The following is a 26,192-nucleotide window of genomic DNA, read 5'->3' as shown; positions in this document are numbered from 1 at the left end:
TTTCAAAACTTACCCCCTTCCCTCTGTCTCACCCATTAGAGTCCCCAGTTTCTGTTGTTCCCATCATTATGTCCATGTGTACCCAATATTTAGCTCCCTTTTTATAAGTGATAACATGGTATTTGGTTTTCTGTTCCTGCATTTATTTGCTTAGGATGATGGTCTCCAGCTCCACTCATGTTACTGCAAAGGACATAATTTCATTCTTTTTATGGCTATGTAGTATTCCATGGTGTATGTGTAACATATTTTCTTTATTCAATCCACCTTTAATGGGCATCAAAGTTGATTCTATGTCTTCACTATTGTGTATAGTGCTACAATGAACATATAAGTGCATGTGTCTTTTTGGTAGAATGATTTATTTTTCTTTGGGTATATACCCAGTAATGGGATTGCTAGGTCAAATGATAGTTCTAGTTTTAGTTCTTTGAGGAATCTCCAAACTGCTTTCCACAGTGGCTGAACTAATTTACATTCCCACTAACAGTGTGTAAACATTCCTTTTTCTCTATGACCTTATCCACATCTGTTAATTTTTTATAATAATAGCCATCCTGACTTGTGTGAGATGGTATCTCGTTGTGGTTTGTATCTGCATGCATCTGATAATTAGTGATGTTAAATATTTTTTTCTTGTGTTTGTTTGTTGCGTGTATAGCTTCTTTTAAAAAATGTCTGTTCATGTTCTTTGCCCACTTTTTAATGTAGTTTTTTGTTTGTCTGATTGTTTGTTTTGCTTGCTGAACTTAAGTTCCTTATAGATTCTTGATATTAGACCTTTGTTAGATGCATAGTTTGCCAATATTTTCTCCTATTCTGTAGGTTGTCTCTTTATTGATAGTTTCTTTTGTTGTCACCTTTGTCATTTCTGATTGTGCTTATTAGCATCTTCCTTCTTTTTTTCTTTTTTTTTTTTTTTTTTTACTTTTACAACTTTTATTTTAGAGTTGGGGGTACATGTGCAGGATTGTTACACAGACATATTGTGTGATGCTGAGGTTTGGGGTACTAATGATCCCGTCACCCAGGTAGTGAGTATAGTACCCAATAGGCAGTTTTCAGCCTTTGTCCCTATCCCTCTTTCCTCCTGCTAGTAGTCTTCACTGTTTATTGTTCCCATCTTTGTGTCCCTGTGTACCCAGTGTTTAGCTTCCACTTATAAGTGAGAACATGAGATATTTGGTTTTCTGTTTCTGTGATAGTTTGCTTAGGATAATGGCCTTCAGCTGTATCCATGTTGCTGCAAAGGACATGATTTTGTTCTTTTTTATGTTGTATAGTATTCCATAGTACATATATCAAATTTTCTTTATCCAGTCCACTGTTAATGGGCACCTGGGTTGATTCCATGTCTTTGCTATTGTGAATAGTGCTGCAAATGAACATACGAGTGCCTGTATTCTTTTGGTAGAACAATTTATTTTCCTTTGGGTGTATACCCAGTAATGGGATTGCTGGGTCGAATGATAGTTCAATTCTTAGTTCTCTGAGAAATCTGCAATCTGCTCTCCACAGTGGCTGGACTAATTTACATCCCCACCAGCAATGTATAAATGTCCCCTTTTCTCCACAGCTCACCAACATATGTTATTTTTTGACTTTTTTTTTCTTTTTTTTTGAGACGGAGTCTCACTCTGTCGCCCAGGCTGGAGTGCAGTGGTACGGTCTTGGCTTACTGCAAGCTCTGCCTCCCAGGTTCACGCTGTTCTCCTTCCTTAGCCTCCCGAGTAGCTGGGACTACAGGCACCCGCCACCACGCCCGGCTAATTTTTTGTATTTTTAGTGGAGACGGGGTTTCACCGTGTTAGCCAGGATGATCTCTATCTCCTGACCTCATGATCCGCCTGCCTTGGCCTCCCAAAGTGCTGGGATTACAGGTGTGAGCCATTGCGCCCAGCCTATTTTTTGACTTTTTAACAAAAGCCATTCTGACTGGTGTGAGATGGCATCCCATTGTGGTTTTGAGTTGCATTTCTCTGATTATTAGTAATGCTGAAAATTTTTCATGTCTGTTGGCTGCTTGTATGTCTTCTTTTGAGAAGTGTCTGTTCATGTCCTTTGCCCACTTTTTAAAAATTTTTTATTTTCGCATAAGTTATTGGGGTACAGGTGGTGTTTTGTTACATGAGTAAGTTCTTTTTTTTTTTTTTTTTTTTTTTGGTGGAATCTACCAAACATTTATTTATTTATTTATTTATTTTTTTTTTTTTTTCTTTTATTATTATTATGATTATTATCATTATTATACTTTAGGTTTTATGGTACATGTGCGCAATGTGCAGGTAAGTTACATATGTATACATGTGCCATGCTGGTGCGCTGCACCCACCAAGTTGTCATCTAGCATTAGGTATATCTCCCAATGCTATCCCTCCCCCCTCCCCCCACCCCACAACAGTCCTCAAAGTGTGATGTTCCCCTTCCTGTGTCCATGTGTTCTCATTGTTCAATTCCCACCTATGAGTGAGAATATGCGGTGTTTGGTTTTTTGTTCTTGCGATAGTTTACTAAGAATGATGATTTCCAGTTTCATCCATGTCCCTACAAAGGACGTGAACTCATCATTTTTTATGGCTGCATAGTATTCCATGGTGTATATGTGCCACATTTTCTTAATCCAGTCTATCATTGTTGGACATTTGGGTTGGTTCCAAGTCTTTGCTATTGTGAATAATGCCGCAATAAACATACGTGTGCATGTGTCTTTATAGCAGCATGATTTATAGTCCTTTGGGTATATACCCAGTAATGGGATGGCTGGGTCGAATGGAATTTCTAGTTCTAGATCCCTGAGGAATCGCCACACTGACTTCCACAAGGGTTGAACTAGTTTACAGTCCCACCAACAGTGTAAAAGTGTTCCTATTTCTCCACATCCTCTCCAGCACCTGTTGTTTCCTGACTTTTTAATGATTGCCATTCTAACTGGTGTGAGATGGTATCTCATTGTGGTTTTGATTTGCATTTCTCTGATGGCCAGTGATGGTGAGCATTTTTTCATGTGTTTTTTGGCTGCATAAATGTCTTCTTTTGAGAAGTGTCTGTTCATGTCCTTCGCCCACTTTTTGATGGGGTTGTTTGTTTTTTTCTTGTAAATTTGTTGGAGTTCATTGTAGATTCTGGATATTAGCCCTTTGTCAGATGAGTAGGTTGCGAAAATGTTCTCCCATTTTGTAGGTTGCCTGTTCACTCTGATGGTAGTTTCCTTTGCTGTGCAGAAGCTCTTTAGTTTCATTAGATCCCATTTGTCAATTTTGGCTTTTGTTGCCATTGCTTTTGGTGTTTTAGACATGAAGTCCTTGCCCATGCCTATGTCCTGAATGGTAATGCCTAGGTTTTCTTCTAGGGTTTTTATGGTTTTAGGTCTAACATTTAAGTCTTTAATCCATCTTGAATTGATTTTTGTATAAGGTGTAAGGAAGGGATCCAGTTTCAGCTTTCTACATATGGCTAGCCAGTTTTCCCAGCACCATTTATTAAATAGGGAATCCTTTCCCCATTTCTTGTTTTTGTCAGGTTTGTCAAAGATCAGATACTTGTAGATATGTGGCATTATTCCTGATGGCTCTGTTCTGTTCCATTGATCTATATCTCTGTTTTGGTACCAGTACCATGCTGTTTTCGTTACTGTAGCCTTGTAGTATAGTTTGAAGTCAGGTAGTGTGATGCCTCCAGCTTTGTTCTTTTGGCTTAGGATTGACTTGGCGATGCGGGCTCTTTTTTGGTTCCATATGAACTTTAAAGTAGTTTTTTCCAATTCTGTGAAGAAAGTCATTGGTAGCTTGATGGGGATGGCATTGAATCTGTAAATTACCTTGGGAAGGATGGCCATTTTCATGATATTGATTCTTCCTACCCATGAGCATGGAATGTTCTTCCATTTGTTTGTATCCTCTTTTATTTCTTTGAGCAGTGGTTTGTAGTTCTCCTTGAAGAGGTCTTTCACATCCCTTGTAAGTTGGATTCCTAGGTATTTTATTCTCTTTGAAGCAATTGTGAATGGGAGTTCACTCATGATTTGGCTCTCTGTTTGTCTGTTATTGATGTATAAGAACGCTTGTGATTTTTGCACATTGATTTTGTATCCTGAGACTTTGCTGAAGTTGCTTATCAGCTTAAGGAGATTTTGGGCTGAGACAATGGGGTTTTCTAGATATACAATCATGTCATCTGCAAACAAGGACAATTTGACTTCCTCTTTTCCTAATTGAATACCCTTGATTTCCTTCTCCTGCCTAATTGCCCTGGCCAGAACTTCCAACACTATGTTGAATAGAAGTGGCGAGAGAGGGCATCCCTGTCTTGTGCCAGTTTTCAAAGGGAATGCTTCCAGTTTTTGCCCATTCAGTACGATATTGGCTGTGGGTTTGTCATAAATAGCTCTTATTATTTTGAGATACGTCCCATCAATTCCTAATTTATTGAGAGTTTTTAGCATGAAGGGTTGTTGAATTTTGTCAAAGGCCTTTTCTGCATCTATTGAGATAATCATGTGGTTTTTGTCTTTGGTTCTGTTTATATGCTGGATTGTTAATCTAGCTAGAGTTATATTGATCTTGTTTATCCTTTCAAATAATAAATTTTTAATTTGGTTCATCTTTTGTATGGATTTTGGGGCCTCAATTTTGTTCACTTCTGCTCTGATTTTAGTTACTTCTTTTCTTCTGCTAGGTTGGGTTTAATTCATTCCTGTTTTCCTGGTTCTTTATGTGTGATGTTAGATTGCTAATTTGAGATCTTTCTAAGTTCCTGATATAGGTGTTTAGTGCTATAAAGTTTCTTCTTAATGCTGATTTTGCTCCATCCCAGAGATTTTCATATGACTCTATTTTCATTTATTTCAACTTTTTTAAACTTGTGCCATAATTTGATTGTTTATCCAAAAGTCATTCAGGAGCAATTTGTTTAATTTCCATATAATTTTGTGGTTTTTGAGAGATCTTGGTATTGATTTCACTGTGGTCTAAGTGTATGCTTGATATCATTTATATACTTTTTAATTTATTGAGGCTTGCTTCGTGACCAAGTATGTGGTCGATCTTAGAGTATGTTCCATGTACAGATGAGAAGAATATATATTCTATGATTGTTAGATGGAGTATTCTGTAGATGTCTTGGGTCCAACTGCCTAAGGTTGAATTTAAGTCTAGAATTTCTTTGTTTGTTTTTTTTGCCTCAATAATCTGACTAATGTTGTCAGTGAGGTGCTAAAGTCCCCTGGTATTGTTGTGTGGCTAAGTCTTTTCATAGGTTTAGACTCTAGAAGTACTTGTTTTATGAATTTTGGTGCTCGAATGTTGGATGCATATATTTAGTATAGTTAAGCCTTCTTGCTGCATTAAATCCTTTATCATTATGTAATGCCCTATTTTTGAAAGATATTTTTATAGTAAAGCTTTTTGTTCTTTCTGCATTGTAAAATTAATCTATTTTTTCCTGACTTCCATAGTTATCATAGAAATCTCTCAATATTGTTTAGTTTTGTTTTATTTCTGTTTCTGGCTGCTTATTTTCCTTTGTTCTTGGTTTTCAGCATTTGACTTTGTACCAAGGTGCATTTTATTTTAATCTTGCTTGGGATTTGCTACTTGAATGTGTAGGCTGATGTTTTTAACCAGTGTGGATTTTTCGTCGTGATCTGTCCTATACCTTTGTTTCTTTACTTGTGTTTCTGGAACTCTGACATGAATGCTTGGACCTGTGTCCCACATGTCTCTTATGCTCTGTGCTTGCTTCTTTCACACTTTTTTTTTTCTCAGAGCTTCAGTGATATGTTTTCAATTGGCCTATTTTGAGATTACTAATTCTGTCTCCTGCTCCTAATGTCTACTGTTTAACTCATTCAATGAGTTCTTAGTTTCAAATGTATCTTTTCATCTTAGAATGTTCATTTCTTTATAGATTAGAAATCCCTGAGGAAAAATTTTCTCCTTCATCTCTATTGTCCGTCTATGTTCTTTGACTCATTTATAGTACTTATTTTAAGTTATTTTTCTGCCTTCCCTATCATCTTGCTTTATCTGTGTCTCTGCTTCTACTGATAACTTTTTCTTTTATCTGTTACATTTCCTTATCTGTTTCATGTTTCTAGTATTTTTTTGAATACCACTTACTGTGTATTGAAAAGTTGTACAGACTAAGGTTGATGTCATTTTCTCCCAAGGAATGTTTCCCTTTCCTCTGTCAGAAACAGGCTGAAAGGCTGATCACTTCAATCCAAGTGAGCATTGAGCAGGGTCTGAACTGGTTTTAGCTTTGGTTGAATTCAATCTATCTCCACTTTCAACATCTCCAGCCCTCTTGTGTGCTCATTCTAAATACCTCCCATGAGTGGGATTTTTCTATCAAGTACAAAATTCTATTACTTGTTTCCTGCCCAGTACCACAGCCTCCCATATCACTTCGGTCTGCTTCAAAATACCATTCAGGACATAGGCATGGGCAAGGACTTCATGACTAAAACACAAAAAGCAATGGCAATGAAAGCCAAAATTGACAAATGGGATCTAATTAAACTCAAGAGCTTCTGCACAGCAAAAGAAACTACCACCAGAGTAAACAGGCAACCTACAGAATGGGAGAAAATTTTTGCAATCTACTTATCTAACAAAGGGCTAATATCCAGTATCTACAAATAACTCAAACAAACTTACAAGAAAAAAACAAACAACCCCATCAAAAAGTGGGCAAAGGATATGAACAGACACTTCTCAAAAGAAGACATGTATGCAGCCAACAGACACATGAAAAAATGCTTATCATCACTGGCCATCAGAGAAATGCAAATCAAAACCACAATGAGATACCATCTCACACCAATTAGAATGGTGATCATTAAAAAGTCAGGAAACAACAGGTGCTGGAGAGGATGTGGAGAAATAGGAACACTTTTTTACTGTTGATGGGAGTGTAAACTAGTTCAACCATTGTGGAAGACAGTGTGGCGATTTCTCAAGGATCTAGAACTAGAAATACCATTTGACCCAGCGATCCCATTATTGGATTATAACCCAAAGGATTATAAATCATGCTGCTGTAAAGACACATGCACACGTATGTTTATTGTGGAGCTATTCACAATAGCAAAGACTTGGAACCAACCCAAATGTCCATCAATGATAGACTGGATTAAGAAAATGTGGCACATATACACCATGGAATACTATGCAGCCATAAAAGAGGATGAGTTCCCTTCCTTTGTAGGGACATGGATGAAGCTGGAAACCATCATTCTCAGCAAGCTATCGCAAGGACAAAAAATCAAACACTGCATGTTCTCACTCATAGGTGGGAATTGAACAATGAGAACACTTGGACACAGGAAGGGGAACATCACACACCAGGGCCTGTCATGGGGTGGGGGGAGGGGGAAGGGATAACATTAGGAGATATACCTAATGTAAATGATGAGTTAATGGGTGCAGCACACCAACATGGCACATGTATACCTATGTAACAAACCTGCACATTGTGCACATGTACCCTATAACTTAAAGTATAATAAAAAAAAAATCTGGTGGAAAAAAACAATCATTCAATAGGAAATCTTCTAGGTTTCAGATTGCCATAGCAGGAACCATGATCATAACATGTTTTACGGGTTTCCTTTTCTCCTAGAAATGCCCCCACCCTGGCAATAGCAAACCAGACTAACAGCCTACTTTCAGACTTAGCAAGCGCCTTCAAAAAAAAATAAAAAGGACAAATACCTCATGTTACCTGGAAAGGGTTCTTTTCTCTCAGCAATTTAATTCGTCTATCTCTTTTGCTTCCATATGTTTCCAATACATTTTAAAATAAATTTCCAATTATTAATTTAGTTATATCTGGTTATTGCATAGAAGCCATGGCTTCTTATTACTCATTTTATTCTACTTGAAAACAGAATTTTCATAATGAATTTGAAATGGGAAATTTCTCCATAACCTCCCTCTTCAACTCCTCATCAGGTCTTCCATCTTGAAAAATCACAAATTTATTTACCCATTTATTCATCCAACACTTATTGGGTGCTTATTAAATACCAGGCCCTATGCTAGGCTCAAGGAATACCAGCCTGTTAAACACATTATATGTCTCTTTCCATTATAGAGCTTACAACTGAGTGGGAGAGTAAAATATCTTTAAAAAAAAAATCAGCACACAATTAAAAGTGTTAAATGCCATGAAAGAAAAGCGTGAGGTAATGGAGGGCAAGAGGCCACTGATTTAGATTGCAGGGTGAGGCAACTGCTCTCTGAAGTGACAATTTAATGAGACCTGAAAAATAAGGAGAAAATTATTTAAGCAAAGAGTGGAGGTAAGATTATTTCAGGCAGAAAAAAATATTGTATGCAATAAGCTGAAGTAGAAAATAGATGGTTTTTATCAAGGATTTGAATACACACAAGCTCGTGTGAGAGGGAGCATGCTGGTAGATGAGGTTAACAAGAGATTCGGGGCCAAGTCATATAAAGCCTTATGATAGCGTTGTGGTTTTATATTTTATATCGGATTGTTCTGAGCAAGGAAGCACCAATTTGCTTTGTAAAAAATGGGTTGAAAGAAAGGAAGAGTTAACACAGTGAGATGTATTAGGAGGCTACTGAATGTGTCCAGGTGAAAAATGGCAATGGCTTGCATTAAGACAGTGGCAGTGGAGGTGAATGTCTGGTTGGATTTGAAATACATTTTAAAAGTATAATCAATAGGACTTCATGATGGAACAAATAGTGAAATGATAGAAAGGAGATATCAAAACTTGTGGCTTTAAAAAGTACAAAAGTTTCCATCTTTCCATGCCTCGATAGTGCATTTCTTTTTAGTGCTGAGAAGTATTCCATTGTCTGAATATACTGCAGTTACCTACTGATGGACACGTTAGTTATTTTCAAGTTTCAGCAGTTATGAATGTAGCTGCTGTAAAAATCCATGTACAATTTTTTCTGTGTACGTTTTCTGTATGTTTCCACTCCTTTGGGTAAATACCAAGGAAACCTATTGCTGGGTCATATAATGAGCATGTTCAGTTTAGATGCGGAGGTACCTTAAAGGCATATTACTAATTGAAAGAAGCCAATCTGAAAGGCTACATGCTATATGATTCCAGTTATATGACATTCTAGAAAAGACAAATCTACGGAGATAGTAAAATAATCAGTGGTTGCCAGGGGTTTGGGACAAGGAGGGATAAATAATTGAGCACATAAGATTTTTATAGCCATAAAACTATTCTCTATAATTTTGTAATGTTAGATAAATGTTATTACACATTTATCCAAATTCATCGAATGTACAACACTAAGAGTGAATTCCAGTGTAAACTGTGGACTCTTGGTGATTATGATGTGTCATTGTAGGTTCATTGATTGCAACAAATGTGCCACTCTGGTGAGGGGTGCTGATAATGAAGGAGGCTATGCCCATGTGCGGGCAGAGGGTAAATGGGAAATCTTTGTACCTTTCAGTTTTGGTGTGAACCTAAAACTGCTCTAAAAAACCCTATTAATAATATACATAACACATGTATATATATGTATATATGTGTGTGTGTATGTGTATAATATATATAGGATTATGTTTTGTTTACATAGATTTTATGAAATATTTCACATACGTTATCTGGTTTGATTCTCTCAATAGCACAATAAAATCTACATTATTATTCCTTTTACAGGTAAGGAAAAGGAAGCTCAAAGAAGTCAAATGTACTGTCTGTGGTTAATCTAGTAAGTAATTCACAGCTAAAGTCAGAATCAAATTCTCTAATACTGGTCCGGGGCTCTTTTTCTCTGTATAGCTTTATTTGCTTACAGTGTGTTTCAGAAATACAAGAGAGACTTCTTATGGCAATTGTCAGAGAGTTGATGTTTCTGCCATATCCTCAGTTACTACCAAAGTCTCAGCCAAACTCATCATCCAGTAATTGAAAGCCAACAATCTAGAATAATAATAATAATAATAATCATAGCAATATTTGATGAATTTTATTGAAACCTTCACAATATGTCAAACATTTAACATGCATTATCTCATTTAATTGTCATGATAATTATCTGGAATAGATACTAATATTATAACTACTTATAAAGTAAGGAATCTGAGGTACAGAAAAATTAAATAACATCCTAGGATGACAGAACTAGTAACTGGCAAAACCAAAATATGCCAAAGTCTACACCATGCAGTCTATAAGTTCCAGAGGAAAAATTTTAATAGTAAAATCAAGAACAAGATTATGTGATTGTTAGAAAACTTAACTCAGATTTAAAGGATTGAGATTTCACTCCTGTCTTTGTCACTGATAAATTCTGTAGCCTTTCATGCATTCCTCACATCTCAACCCCTACCTCACTCCTGACCTCAGTTTCTCCTCCTGTAAAATAGAAGGCTTTTATCACATTATTTCTTGGGCTCCTTCTAATTCTGATCTTTTTTGGGTTTCATCTGCTTCTAGGTAATTATATTTTTGAGAGTTGGTTAATGTAGTTTGTGTTACTGATAGTCAATCCCCTCACTGGTAACCGTCACCCATTTTTCTCTTTCTACCTGAAAACCTCCCTTCACCCTAGAGTCCCAGAGTTTGCTAGATAATTCTCAGCTGGTTTAGAGAGTGCTCAAGAAACATCAGCTCAGCTCAGTTGATAGCTTGGCAATTAACTCATCCTGCAGCTCACTCCCTGTGTTCAAGTGCTAAATTGCAGAGGGTGTTTATCATATGTCAGGCTGACAGCCTCCTGCTGTCGGCTTTGATTTGTTAAATATCTGCAAAAGATTTGGTGACTGAAACACCTGGTCTGCAGAACATGCTGCACCATAAAGCTACAGGCAGCATCTCAAGAAATCCCTTCATGCCTTTCTTCGGCTGCTCCCTATCCTCTCCTTTTCGAAGAGAAATAAAGAGAAAGGGACAGCATCTTGAATGAACCAAGATACGTCTTAGACTGGACTGAAATTGATAAGGAAAATGGGAACCTCCACCCTCAGCTCTCTGCCCTGGAAGATGCTATAATGATAAGTCAATAAGCAGTTCTGGAATTCTTATTGCTATGTGCCAGGATCTACACCAATATATCACCTGCACAAACTTCTTTGATCTTTACAATGCCCACAGGGGTTTAAATAACTTGCCCCTATTCACCCACAGGTAAGGTAGTATGGCAGAATTTGATTTGCCTTGTTCACATCTCAGCTCAGCCTAAGGCAAGCTTGTCCAACCCCCGCCCCTCAGGCTGCATGTGGCCCAGGACAGCTTTGAATGTGGCTCAACACAAATTCATAAACTTTCTTAAAACATTATGAGATTTTTGTGTGATTTTTCTTTTAGCTCATCAACTTGTTATCGTTAGTGTTAGTATATTTTATGTGGCCCAAGACAATTCTTCTTCTTCCAATGTGGCCCAGGGAAGCCAAAAGATTGGACACCCCTGCTAAGGATTTGCCGTTAGGTTTCCCAGTCTTTCCCTGCTGCCTTATTGTAGGCAGCATTTCTCCCTGTTCTCCACACCCCAGGCATTGCTATGCTTTTTGGAAGGTAGTAATGAGTTAGCAAGCAAAATACTTTCTGCTGTGTTTTTCTTGTCAGTTATATAATCTCACTGCTCAATACAAGCCCAATTGCCCTTAATTACATTTTGAATAATCAGTATTGTCAATAACTTCTCAACCCCTAGGTTAGACAGGAGAGAGAAGTTAGGTTTCATGTATGGCTAATCATACTATAATTTTGAGTCTACTCTTTCCTCTATTCATATATAATGCTGACTCTGATTGGGTGCCATCCCAGTCTACTAATTTGGAAGTTGCAAGTCAATGGTCAATTGGCTCAATCGGACAATATTTTACTTTTTAAAAAAATAGAGATCATGAAAAACAGGTACGATTGCTAATATTTATCTGTTGGAGTCAAACATATCTGAATGAGAATTTTGTTTTTTGCATATGTAAACTATGCCATTTTGGGCAGTTTACTTAACTTCTCTGAGCCTCAGTGTCCTCATCTGTAAAATAAAGATAACAGTACTTACTCAAAAGCTTGTATGAGGATTAAAATGTAAGCTTTACAGAGATGAGGAAGTATGGTATTGTGAAAATGCGTGTGCATTTCAACCTAGTCTTTGGGGCTTCAAGACATTGTGTAAGCCATCCAGTGTCTGTGAGTCCATGTTCTTTGCCTGTAAATGGGAATAATCATACTGTGTTAGGGTTGTGTTAAGAAGTAATTCAGATAATCTAAGTCAAATACCTAGAACAGTAGTTGGTACAGAATACTTGCTCAGTTAGTGTACTTCCCTCTGTTTACATGCATTTATATTTAATTACTTATTTTCTTACATTCACATATAAACTAGATGACTCTGCCAAGTCAGTAAGGAAGGGAATATTAATTGGGTTGATAAACATGAACATCACTAGGAAATTTTGTAGATTTAATATCTTTGTGAACCTATTAGTTTTTGGGGTTTATTGTGTGTGTGTGTGTGTGTGTGTGTGTGTGTGTGTGTGTGTTTTCTTTTCTTTCCTTTTTTGAAATGGAGTCTCTCTCTGTCACCCAGGCTGGAGTGCAGTGGCCTGATCTTGGCTCACTGCAACCTCTGCCTCCCAGGTTCAAGCAATTCACTTACCTCAGCCTCCCAAGTAGCTGGGATTACAGGCATGCACCAACATACCCAGCTAATTTTTGTATTTTTGGTGGAGATGGGATTTCACCATGTTGGCCAGGCTAGTCTCGAACTCCTGACTTCAGGTGATCTGCCTGCCTCGGCCTCCCAAAGTGCCGGAATTACAGGTGTGAGCCACTGCGCCTGGCCCCAATTAGTTTATTCCAACTTTATAAGCATGAGTTATGGACTCTAACCACAAAAGCACATAGGTCTGTCTTCATCCATTTGTGCTGCTATAACAAACTACCATAGTCTAGGTGGTTTATAAACAACATAAATGTATTTCTCACAGCTCCAGAATCTAAGAAGTCTATCTAAGATAAAGGTGTCTGCAGATTTGGTGTCTGGTGAGTTTCCAATTCTTGGTTCATAGATGGTGCCTTCCTGCTGTGACCTCACATGGCAGAAGGGGCAAGGGAGTTTTCTAACATCTCTTTTATAGGGGCACTGTGATGCTTAATTTTAGGTGTCAACTGAATTAAGAAATACCTGGGGAATGGGTAAAGCATGACTTCTTAGTGTGTCTGTGAGAGTATTTCCAGAGGAGGTTGACAGGTAAGTCTGTGGACTGAGAGAGGAAGGTCCACCCTCAGGGTGGGCAAACACCATGCGATCAGCTTGGGGCCCAGAAGGAATGAACAAGGAGAGCAAAGGATTTCTTCTCTCTTTCTTAATGCCGGGACTCTCTTTGTCCTGCCCTTGGATATCAGAACTTCAGGCTAAGTAGCCTGGGCACTCCAGGACTTATACCAGCAGGGCCCCTACCTCCCAAGGTCTCCGACATTTGGCCTAGGACTGAGAATTATGCCATCAGCTTCCCTGGTTCTGGGGCTTTAAAACTTGGACCAAGCCATGCTACCAGTATCCCAGGGTTTTCAGCTTGAAGATGGCTTGTCATGGGACCTCTCAGTCCCATGTGTAGGCCAATTCCCCTAACAAATAACTCCTCATCTATATCTATATCTATATATAAGTATCCATATCTATGTATATCTATATATAGCTTGTCATCCTAAATAACAGAGAGGAAGATTCTCTAAAATAAAATGATAATTATTCAGGAATGGGCATTGCATTGGGAATACTTGTGCCATAGTAAACTAGGTGTGTATTCAGGGAGGAAAGAGAAGACAAATATTTTTAAAGGAAAAATGAATAGTATTACATAATTATTCTGTGATAATTATCCGTGGCTACAAGGATCAATAACCAGAATAATGCCAGTCTAAGACTGGACAGGCAATTGCTGGGAAGGTATCCTCACAGAAGTATTTTTTTATATAAGGTTGCAGCAGACTTTGTGCAAGGTTGCATTCTTCACAGAATTGTTTGTGATCATTTTTGTTATCAAGCATTTGTGCATGAGAACTCTCCCTTCATAGTCTTTTCTGGCTCTGTTGTTTGTGTTTTCCAAAATATGTGACTGTATTTTGATTCTGACAACTTTCCCAATATATTTCCTGTTGGTTCGGTTCTCTCTGAACCCTGCCTAATACAAATTTTGGTACTAAGAGTGGTTTTGGAGGAACAGACTTTTAAGGATGAGTTTCCTTAATTGGTTTTGGAGTTTTGGAAATTAACTGTTTAATCTAATTAGACCTAAAAAGTCTAAGGACTCCACCTGTAACAGTAGAGAGAGCCCTAATCAATAATCCATGGCATGAACTGCTCATAGAAATATGCACAATATCTGCATTTGATAATCCTAGTCAATCATTTATAAGAGGCAAGAAACTTGGTGGCTCTGTGTATGGTACTTTTGAACATTTTTGGAAAACAGACTATGATGACCATTAGTTGGTTGCTTCTAATGTTGCTGGACAAGGATCAATGACCAGGATGGTGCCAATCTAAGATTGGACAGACAGTTGCTGAGCAAATATTATCACAGAACAATATTTCTTTTTTATGTAAGGTTGCAGCAGACTTTCCTTCATCCTGATGAAAGAAAATGTTGAGATCAGAGATGCAAGTTTTTACCTCCAGCTCCAGTAATAGCCTATGAGCTTCTAAGTGCGCCCTGAGCCAGAATCTTCTGTTCTATAGCCACAGGGCTGAAATTGCCAAATCAAATACATGCACTTATCATGTGATTGGCTGAATTACAATGAAAACTATACTCTTAGCCTCACAGGGTGTCTACTAAGGGCATTGGCTGGGAAATAATGGGATTCCGTAAATTGGGATGGAGAAGTGATGGGAAAACACTTATGAAGCTGGGGACATTGAGCTTCTAAATTCTGATGGGTCTTGTTTGCCAGCAGAAGTGGCCTCCCTACACCCACCCCAGTGGCAGAAGCATCCCCACCCACAACATATAGGTCTTTCCACCTCTGTTTCAGGGATTCACTCTGCATTGCCTGAGGAAACAATAATTGCCTCCCCTGAGACAGTTGCCAGGCAAGACACTGCTTATTCTCCTCTGGGCTTACCCCCACCACCCCTTTTTGCTTCTTGACCTATAATTAGATGCAAATCCCAGCAGACCCCTAAAGGTGAGGAATGAGTATGACCCATGAGGAGATGTACTACATTCCAAAAGAACTACTTCAGTATTCTAATTTATGCAAGCAGAAATCTGGGAAATATGTGAGAATAAACGTTAAGGGTGTGGAATAATGGTGGAAGGAACATAAAGATGAGTCTGGCTGAATTTATTGATACGTGTCCACTAAGCAGAGATTCTGCACTTAATGTTACAGTTCAGGGAGTTAAGAAAGGTGCTAACAGTTTGGTTGTCTAAAAATGGGTCCAAAGATGGCCCACATAGCTGAGCATGGTGGCACGTGCCTGTAATTCCAGCTACTTGAGAGGCTGAGGTGAGAGAATCACTTAAGCTTGGGAGGTTGAGACTGCAGTGAGCCATAATTGTGCCAATGCACTCCAGCCTGGGTGCATTAAAAAAAAAATTAAAAAAAAAAAAGATGGGCCACCATGAGCAAGCTAGAGATTCCAGATCTCCCTTGGTTTATTACAGAGGGAGGGATTCAAAGGCTTAGGGAGATTGGAATGCTGGAGTGTATTTGTCACTTAAACCTACTCACCCACACTGGAAGAATACAGAAGACACACCTCTCATGAACACGTTGAGAAACAGATTTGTTAGGGGAGCCCCAGCATCCCTGAAGAGCTCTGTGATTACTCTTCTGTTTAAGCTGGACCTTACAGTGGGAACCTCAGTCACTCAACTGAAAAAGGTACATGTAATGGAAATAACTGTATTCTGAGGAGGCAAGGGCCAAGTGCTAGCACTTAATCATCAAAGGCAAGGTGAGCACAGTTGCCATAGTGGATAATAGAGACAAAGCAACAATTAGAATAGACTGTTTCATGGAGTTCTATGGTGTTGGCTAGTTAACCATGGTGTTCTAGAAATGAACAAGGTAGGAAACCTACTAAGATCTCATTTGATCTCTATAAGCAGAAAATTTTCAGGTAAAATCTAATTTGAATTATAAAAACAGAGAATCATGGCCCCTCAATCAATTCCCAGACTTAAGCCAGTTTACAGAAGCAGATTACCTTTAATGAAGGGAAGGCTGGGTCCCCTCCAGGAAGGACCTTGGTACATTACCAAAAATTTATACTGTTAATCTTTTTGCCATCTTTCCCCAAAGAAACTTACAGCCTTTTACCAAGGTAATTATGCACTGAGGAAAGAGAAATAATCAGACCTTTCAGGAACTACTGGACACTGGCTCTGAACTGACATGGATCCCAGGAGACCCAAAATATTACTGTAGCCCTCTAGTTAGAGTAGGGCCTTATGTAGGTCAGATATTCAATTGAGTTTTAGCTCAGATCCAACTTACAGTAAGTCCAGTGGGTCCCTAAACCCTTTCTGTGGTCATTTTCCAGTTCCAGATGCATAATTGGAACAGACATTCTCAGCAGCTGGCAGAATCCTCACAGTGGTTCCCTGACTCATGAGGTGAGAGCCATTATGGTAAAAAAAAAAAAAAAAAAAAAAAAAGGCAAATGGGAGCCATTAGAGCTGCCTCTACCTAGAAACATAGTAAATCAATTACCTTATCCCCAGAGGTATTTCAGAGATTACTGCCACCATCAAGGACTTGAAAAATTTTCACCACATCTCCATTCAACTTTCCTATTTGGCCTGTGCAGAAGACAGATGGAGCCTGAATAATGACAGTGTATTATTGTAAGCTTAACCAAGTGATGACTCCAAGTGCAGCTGCTGTACCAGATGTGATTTTACTGCTTGAGCAAATTCACACATCTCCTGGTACCAGCTGTTGTGATAAATTCCTTTTCCTTCATACCTGTCCTTAAGTTCCACCAAAAGCAGTTTGCTTTCAGCGGGCAAGGCCAGCAATACACCTTTACTGTCCTACTTCAGTAGTATATCAAACTCTCTAGCTGTAAGCCACAATTTAGCTTACAGGGATCTTAATCATCTTCTTCTTCCACAAGATATTACAGAAGTCCATTACAATGGGGCTAATTGAAACTAGTGAGCATGAAGTAGAAACTACTCTGGACTTATTGTTAAGATTTTTGCATGTCAGAGGGTGGGAAATAAATTCAGCTAAAATTCAGGAGCTTTATACCCTGGTGAAATTTCCAGGGGTCCAGTGGTGTGGGACATGTGAATCAGATATCCTTCCTGAAGTGAAGGATAAGTTGCTGCATCTGGCCCTCCTACAACCAAGAAAGAAGCACAATGTCTGGTGGGCCTATTGGGAATTTGGAGGCAACACATTCTTCATTTGGGCGTGTTACCCTGATCTGTCTACCGAGTGACTTGAAAGGCTGCTAGTTTTGAGTAGGACCCAGACCAGGAGAAGGCTCTGTAACTTTTCCAGGCAGCCCTGCCACTTGGACCACAGAATCCAACAGATCTAATGGTACTTAGGGTGACTGACAGATAGGAATGCTGTTTGAAGGCTTTTGCAGTCTCCTATAGGTGAATTGCAGGGGATGCTTTTATGAATTGGAGGCAAGGCCTGCCATCATCTGCAAAGTTAGTTAACTACTCTCCTTTTGAGAGAGCTCTTGGCCTCCTACTGGACCTCAGTAGAAACTGAATGCTTGCCCATGGGCCATAGAGTTACTATGCGATCTGAGCTGCCTATCTTTTTTTTTTTTTTTTTTTTTTTTTTTTGATATGGAGTCTCACTCTGTCACCCAGGCTGCAGTGCAGTGGCATGATCTTGGCTCACTGCAACCTCCACCTCCTGGGCTCAAGCAATTCTCATGCCTTAGCCTCCCAAGCAGCTGGGACTATAGGTGTATGCCACCACACCCAGCTATTTTTTGTATTTTAGTAGAGACGGGGTTTCATGTTGCCCAGGGTGGCCTTGAACTCCTGTGAGCTGCCTGTCATTAAACTTAGTGTTGTCTCACCCACTTGGGTATGTGTTGCAACACTATGTCATCAAATGGAAGTGGTATTTATGTGATCAGGCAAGAGCAGGCCCTGAAGGCACAAATAAGCTACATGAATAAGTGGCGTAATTGCTCTTCATTTCTACTTCTGGTAACCTACCTTCTCTCTCCCAGCTTGCATCAGTTGACAGAGGCAGAGAAAACTGGGGCCTGGTTTACAGATGGTCAGGAATGATATTCAAGCACCACCCAAAAATGGACAGTTGCAGAACTATTGCTCCCTTCTGGGACATCCCTGAAGGATGGTGGTGAAGGATAATCTTCTCAATGCATAGAGACTTTGGGCCCTGCACCCAGTTGTGCTTGGAGGGAGAAATGGGCAGATGTGCAACTATATGTTAACTCATGAGCTGTACCCAATGATTTGGTCAGATGCTCAGGGACTTGAAAGGAATATGATTGGAAAATTTCTGACTAAGAAATATGAGGAAGAGACATCTGGATAGAGCTCTCTGAGTGGGAAAAAATATCGGTGTCCCATGTGAATGCTTGCCAGAAGGTGACCTCAGGAGAAGAGGACTTTAACAAACAAGTGGAAAGAATGACCCATTCTCTGGATATCAGTCAGCCTCTCTCCCCAGCCACCTCATCATTGTCCAATGTTACTCATAAACAAAGTGGCCATAGTGGCAGGAATGGAGGTTCACAATGGGCTCAGGAATGTGGACTTCAACTCACCAAGGCTGACCTGGCTATGGCCACTGCTGGGTGTTCAGTCTACCAGCAGCAGAGACCAACACTGAGCCCCTGATATGTAACCATTCTCTAGGGTACTTAGTAGCAGTTCGATTAGATTAAACCACTTCCATCATGGAAGAGGCAGTGTTTTGTTTCTATTGGAACAAATACTTATGTGAATATAGATTTGCCTTGCATGCACAAAATGTTCTGACAAAACCAGCATCCATGGAGTTACAGAATGCCTTATCTACCATCATGTTATTCCATGCAGCATTACTTTTAACCAAGGAACTCACTTCACAGCCAAAGAACTGCAGCAGCATTCTCACGCTCATGAAATTTGCTGGTCTTACTAAATTTCCCATCATCCTGAATCAGCTGGCTTGATATAATGGAATCACCTTTTTAAGTCACAGTTACAGAGCCAGTTAGGTGACAACACTTTGTAGGGCTTGGACAAGGTCCTCTAGAAGGCTATATATGCTCTGAATTAGTGTCTGTATATAGTATTGTTTCCCTTACAGCCAGAATTCATGGGTCCAGGAATCAACGGGTGGAAATAGGAGTGGCACCAGTCACCATCACCCCTAGTGGCCCACTAGCAAAATTTTTGCTTCTTGTTCCTCTGACTTAATGCTCTGCTAGCCTAGAGGTCTTAGTTATGAGAGGAATGCTTCCACCAAGAAATACAATAATGACTACATTGAACTGGAAGTTAAGACTGCTACCCAGCCACTTTTGTCTCCTCATGTCTCTGAGTTAGCAGGCTAAGACAGGTGTCCCAGTGTTGGCCAGGTTGATTGATTCAGACCACCAAGGGGAAATTGGGCTACTACTCCACAATGGAGGTAAAGAAAAGTATATCTTCTGGAATACAAGTGACTCATTAGAGTGTCACTTAGTATCACCATGCCCTGTGATTAGGTCAATTGAAAATATAACAACCCAATCCCAGCAGGATTACAAATGTCCCAGACCCTTCAGGAATGAAAGTTTGAGCTACCCCAACAGACATAATGATGACCAGCTGAGTTGCTTGCTGAAGGCAAAGGGAATACAGAATGGGTAGAAGAAGCTAGTTACTAATACAAGCTATGACCATCTAACCAGTTATAGAAACAGGTCACTAATTGTCATGAGAATTTCCTCCCTATTTTTTAAAGAATGTTTTTGTGTATGTATACATATATTAAGCTAATATCTTCATTTTCATTCATCTCTTATTTCTTTATCATGTAAAATAAGATATATTGACTTTATATCAGTATTTAAGTATTATTAACTTTATACCATAGTATTTAATCTATGGGATATCAGAATGATGTAGTTTAGATGTCCGTCCCCTCCAAATCTCATGTTGAACTGTAATCCCCAATGTTGGAAGTGAGGCCGGGTGGGAGGTGTTTGGATCATGGGGGTGGATCCCTCATTAAATGCTTGGTGCCATCCTCATGGTAATGAGTAGTAATGAGTGAATTCTTGCTCTGTGAGCTCACATGAGACCTGGTTGTTTGAAAGATGCTGGAATCTCCTCTCTTGCTCCCACTCTCCCACATGACGTGCCTGCTCCCCCTTTGCCTTTTGCCAAGATTGAAAGCTTCCTGAGACCTCAACAGAAGCTGAGCCAATGTCAGTGCCATGCTTCCTATACAGCCTGCAGAACTATCAGCCAATTAAACCTTCTTTCTTTATGTGTTACCCAGCCTCAAGTATTCCTTTATAGCAACACAAAATGGACTAACACACAGGAGAAGAGTAAACATCACCTAAGGACTTTACCTCCTCTTCTGGGGAAGAGATAGTGTGTTTGCAGTTTTATGCAGAATTATGTTAGGCAAAATTACTCTCTTGTTATGGACTTTATTTGGAGATTATGAAAGGTTTAAGGAGATACATATGGGTGCCAAGTTTCCATGAAGTAAACTTATGATGGTTAATTTTAGGTGTCAGTTGGACTGGATTAAGGAATACCTAACGAACTGGTAAAGCATTATTTCTGGTCTGTGGGGATGCTTCCAGTGGATATTGGTGTGTGAGTCAGTGGACTGAGTGGAAAAGATCCTCTCTTAACATGAGCAGACACCATCTACTCGGCTGGGGGCCTGAACATAACAGAAAATGAGAGAAAACTATTTTCTCTCTCTCTTGAAGTTAGGACACTTTCCTCCTCCTATTCTTAGATGCCAGAGCTCCAGACTTGGGACTCCAGGATCTACCCCAGCAACCCCTCCAAGTTCTTAGACCTTCAGTCTCAAACTGAAAATTCACCCCAGTTGAGGTGAATATCATAGGTTCCCCGGTTCTGAGGCCTTCTGACTTGTATAAAGCCATGCTACTGGAATCCTGGGGTCTCCAGCTTGCAGCCTGCTGTTAGACTTCTCAGTAATTTTGCGAGCCAAGTCCCCTAATAAATATCCTCTCATATATCATATATCTCTAGCATCTATGTATCTAGTGTTTATCTATCTATCTATCATCTATCTATTATCTATCTATGTATCTATCTTCTCTGGAGAATCCTAATACTGTAGCCCCTTTCATGAGTGTTCTGCCAAATTCCAATTATTAGGGCTCTACCTTCATGATCTAATGACCTCCCAAAGATTCTGCCTCCCCAAGTCATCACAGTAGGTTTCAACATATGAATTTTAGAGGGACACAAGCATTCAGTCTATAGCTTGGTTGAAAGTGGGATAGTTGGAATGTGTCAGTCTATAGTCAAAGTGACAACGCAGGAATGCAATAAGTGGATGTCATCACAGCACTCAAAACCTAAGGAAGTGTAATTTCCTCTCAAATTTGTTAAGCCAGAGTAATAAACACACTGAGGCCAAGTATGTCATGAGAAGTCAGGACATTTGCTGGGGTCAAGGAGTTCCATACTGCCTCTCCCCTTCCCAGATTAGGACTCTTGTACCAGAATCTCGAGGTCCTACACTTGACAAAATGCCTCCCAATGTTTCTCAGTTTTTCCTCACACAAAAATTATCGTTAAGTGTAGAGTTATTCGACTGAATTACTCAGTTGGGAATAGGTAATTATAGCTCTTGGGAAGTATCAAAAAATGTTTCTATAAAGGTTTATATAAAAACATGATTGTAATGATCTTTGAGAGAAGGGGGCTAGAATTTGAAGAACACATATGCAGAATCTTTCTGTAGCCCTCTGTAAGAAACCTATCCTTAGGAGATACATGAGCAACTATTTCCTCCAGGAGATGTCTGCACATACAAAGGAAGTAAAAGTTGGCAGATTTCTTGCTCTCCAAAGCTAACTTCTAAGCCAAGAAAGGAATGTGGTGACCACAGAGCCCTGGTACAAAAAAAAGTCTAGTAGATCAGAAGCCAATCCCAAATTATATAGGTGTGATATACGATTTGGATTTGTGTTCCCACCCAAATCTCATATCAAATTGTAATCCCCAGGGTTGGAGGAGGGGCCCGGTGGGAGGTGATTGGATCATGCGGGTGGACTTTCCCCTCGCTGTTCTCATGATAGTGAGTGAGTTCTCACAAGATCTGGTTGTTTAAAAGTCTGTAGCACCTCCACCTTTGCTCTCTTTCTCCTGCACCAGCCATGTAAAATGGGCCAGCTTCTTTGCCTTCCACCATAATTCTAGCTTTCCCAAGGCCTCCCCAGCCATGCTTCTTGTATGTACAGCCTGCCAAACTGTGAGCTAATTAAACCTCTTTTCTTTATAAATTACCAGTCTCGGGTAGTTCTTTATAGCAATGCAAGAATGGACTAATGCAAGGTGAAATCATGTACGTGTAATGTGAACCACTGAAACACTGTAGTTAAACAAAGGAATTTGTTGAAAAAGAGACAAATTAGTGAGCTGAAGACAGTACTGGGTTTGGAGTCGGAGAGACCTTGTTTAAACTCCTAGCTGTATGACCCAGAATGAGTTATCCATTCTCTCTCAACATCAACATATTTTCTTTAAAAAAGGAAGAGAGATACCAATGTTCACTTAAGTGGGGTTTTAAGAGGATTACATGAAATAATGTACACAAACTCCCTAGACCAATTTCTGGTGCCAAGCAAGTGCAAATGATTGGCAGCTTCTTCCATTCGCAATTACTTGTAAGGAAAAGGGGACTCTTTCAAAGCATTGCAAATTTTAAAGCTTGTCCAGACTTTAAATTTCCATGTTTCAAAGGAATGCTCAGTCTTAGGCATTTAGTGATAGAAAGGGCCCTTTGTTGAACATTTACTACATAGATTCATGAAGCCAAGTAATTGATATGTATTCGGACATTAACATGTAATTTTATCATCACTTCCATTTGACAGATGAAAAAACTGAGGCTTTAGCTTGAAGCAACCCCATCAGTAACCTAGCTAGGAAGTAGTAGAATCGGGATGGACTCCCAGTCTACCAGAATTCAGGGCCAGTATATTTAACTGCTGTACTTTTTAGCCACAATAAATTCTTGGTTGAATGGCCTCATTTATCCCTATGCCCTATTTTTTTTCCTCTCCTGACTTCTTTTAAGTATCTTTCTCTACAGTAAAGTCATAACTCATTTGGGATTTGTGAGCATTTTGATGGTGAGCCTGCCGTTACACATTGTTCAGCAAATACTTTCTTGGTATCTAGTGTAAATGAATGATGCTGTACATGTGTTTGAACTATTTAAGGAAGGAAACTGTTCTCAAGTATGCTCAAGAACATTTGAAGTACTCAATTACACACAAGGGATGATTAACATTTCTGCTTGTTTATTCATTAAATCAAGCTACCTCAACTGGGCAAACATATATCAGTCTTACCCATTTCCTACTATTTGTGATGTAGAGCTAGAAGTAGCCCTAGGGTTTATCTTTTCCATCTTTCTCATTCTACACCAGTTGACACTGAGGCACAAGAGGTTGATGGTAGTGATACAGTAGGGGTAGCAGTAGCAGCAGCAGCACAAGAGGTAGCAACAGCCGTAATCATAGTAGTCACAGTAGCAGCTTACTATGAACTACATACAATGCTATGCACTTTATCTGCATTATTTCACTTATTCTTCACAAACATTTATGAAAAATTGACATTATTTTTATCACCTTTTTTACATCAAGAAACCTTTATCACCTTTTTTACATGAAGAAATCTTTATCACCTTTTTTACATGAAGGAGGTTACAAAATGTGTTTAAAAAAAAAGCAGTGACACTAACATATCTGCACAATAAGTACCAAAGAACTATATAATATCATTATATAATATACAATTGAAATATAAAATATCAAATGCATCTTAAAAGTATTGTCACATTGGAACCCCACATACCAGCCCAGATGAATTTGGTGAGTAAATATTTACTGAAATGTGCAAAACCATATAAGTAATGTTGATATACATTATAAAGCTTAAAAATGCAGAGAAAACTGTGAACTGTCTGTGCAGAATTAGAACAAGAATCAGCAAACTGTGACCCATGAGCAACATCCAGTCCATTGTCTGTTTTTGTAAATAAAGTTTCATTGAAACGCAGTCATACCCATTCATTTATTTATTGTCAGTGGCTGCTTTCATGTGACAATGGCACAGATGAGGTGTTACAACAGAGACCTTGTAGCCTGCAAAACAAAAATATTTACTACCTGGCTTGTCACAGAAAAAAAAAGTTGTCGACCTGGACTAGAACATCACCAGTTCTAATGATGTACCTTCACTCTTCCCAGCTCATATTCCAACCTCTCTGCTGATCTGCAGAGAAAACTTCTATTTCAAATTCTGGTTTTACTTTTACCTTGCTCGTTTGAAAAAAAAAAAAAAGAGTTTCAGCACATATGAATTCATTTACAATATTTTATATAGTTTTGCTTGCTTTGCTATTGAAGTATACACATAAAATGTACAAACCATAAATTTGCAGCATGCTGAACTTTTACGAAATGAAACTAGTGCTAGTAGTGGTGGTGGTGGTAGAAAAGTGTTACCCCATGTAACCACTACCCAGATCCACGTACAGCACAGAATCAGGACCCCAGAACTCCCCCATGTTCCTTCCCAGTCACTAGCTGCTCCCCAAAGTAACTAATATTCTGACATCTATTACTATAGTTATTTTTGCCTCTTTTTTGATCTGTACAAAGATGAAACCATTGTGTATATTCAAATTTCTGAATCATACTAATTTTTTATGTGACTTAAAATTTAAAAAGATATATTGAAAACTTCCACTACAATGGTGGATTGATGAATGTGTATATGTATTTCTATCATATACACACCCCTATACACATATATAGATACATATATGTATGTGTATATATGAGATATTTTATGAGATATATACAGTTTTATAACTATTATATCTTTTTTGGTAAATTGAACCTACCATCATCATCTAATAATTTTTATATTACTAATCAAGCTCTTTATCTTAAAATACAATTTGTCTCATAACTCAGTTTTCTTTTGTTTAGTTCTAGCCTGATATGCCTGCTTCCATTATTTTTGTTTCAAACTGCCCATGGTCTTATGTTTTAAATGTGTGTTCTTTACACATTATAGAATTTAATATAAAAAATTCTAATCTGACTCTCTGTCTTAAAATCGGCAGCATAATCCATTTTAATTGTGATTGCTAACATATTTGAACTGATTTCTACCCTCTTATTTTGTACTTTCTACATTTTAGATTTTTTCATTCTTTTTTATTCTATCCACTTTACTGTCTTTTTGTTTGATTGACTGAGATATTTGTTTTCCAACTCCATTTTTACCTTTTAGTCTTTTGATAGTTATGTACTCTATTTCTATTATTTTACCCTTAACATCTCACTTATACTAGGATTTAAAATTAATCAATATAAAAAAACCTCTCAGCTATAAAACTTCACCCTATTTTAAAAGCAATTGGGTTATAAATGATTTTTCGTTATTCTATAGTGTAATATTTTAGAGTTCACTTCCAAAGGGAATCCCTATCTTGCTCACTTTCAGGGACCAGTAATAACCAAGATACAGACATTTATATTCTTTCTTTTTTTCATTTTCAAATTCCCAACCATCCTTACAGTTATTGGAACTTAAAAGCATTCAAGGCTGGGCGCGATGGCTCACGCCTGTAATCCCAGCACCTTGGGAGGCCGAGGTGGGCAGATCACTTGAGATCGGGAGATCAAGACCAGCCTGACCAACATGGACAAACACCATCTCTACTAAAATTAGCCAGGCATGGTGGCACATGCCTGTAATCCCAGCTACATGGGAGGCTGAGGCAGGAGAATCGTTTGAACCCAGTAGGCAGAGGTTGCGGTGAGCCAAGATCGTGCCATTGTACTCCAGCCTGGGTAACAAGAGTGAAACTCCGTCTCAAAAAAAAAAAAAAAAACATTCAAAGGAATGCTTTGAAAATGTGAAAAAAAAAAAAAGGCTTTTTGCATCCAGACTATGAGATTTCACAGAATATGAATAAGGCTCAGACAAGACAAGGTATTATGACCATGTTTGGA

At 38.7% G+C, this 26,192-nt stretch overlaps 2 long non-coding RNA genes across 3 annotated transcripts in view; one reads left to right on the top strand and one right to left on the bottom strand.

Annotated features, from left to right (window-relative positions):
* LOC129059604 (uncharacterized) overlaps window positions 1–15,938 on the bottom strand; it is a 43,774-nt gene extending 27,836 nt beyond the window's left edge. Inside the window, exons 1-2 of one of the 2 annotated variants that reach the window (XR_008525606.2) lie at window positions 15,689–15,938; window positions 12,009–12,155 (exon numbers count right to left, since the gene is read on the bottom strand). This is a non-coding gene — a long non-coding RNA (uncharacterized LOC129059604). The remainder of the gene's footprint in view (window positions 1–12,008; window positions 12,156–15,688) is intronic. The other variant, XR_010140068.1, reaches the window with a different exon arrangement.
* A 36-nt stretch (window positions 15,939–15,974) lies between these two features.
* The window catches only part of LOC129059603 (uncharacterized), an 89,592-nt gene continuing 79,374 nt past the window's right edge, over window positions 15,975–26,192 (top strand). The window contains exons 1-2 of the long non-coding RNA XR_010140067.1: window positions 15,975–16,027; window positions 16,503–16,575. This is a non-coding gene — a long non-coding RNA (uncharacterized LOC129059603). The remainder of the gene's footprint in view (window positions 16,028–16,502; window positions 16,576–26,192) is intronic.

This window comes from Pongo abelii, chromosome 4 (genome assembly GCF_028885655.2).
Source record: "Pongo abelii isolate AG06213 chromosome 4, NHGRI_mPonAbe1-v2.0_pri, whole genome shotgun sequence".
In the NCBI taxonomy this organism is placed as follows: Eukaryota; Metazoa; Chordata; class Mammalia; order Primates; family Hominidae; genus Pongo; species Pongo abelii.
Note: the sequence above shows the minus strand (reverse complement) of the source record. Positions and strands in the feature narration are given on the sequence as shown.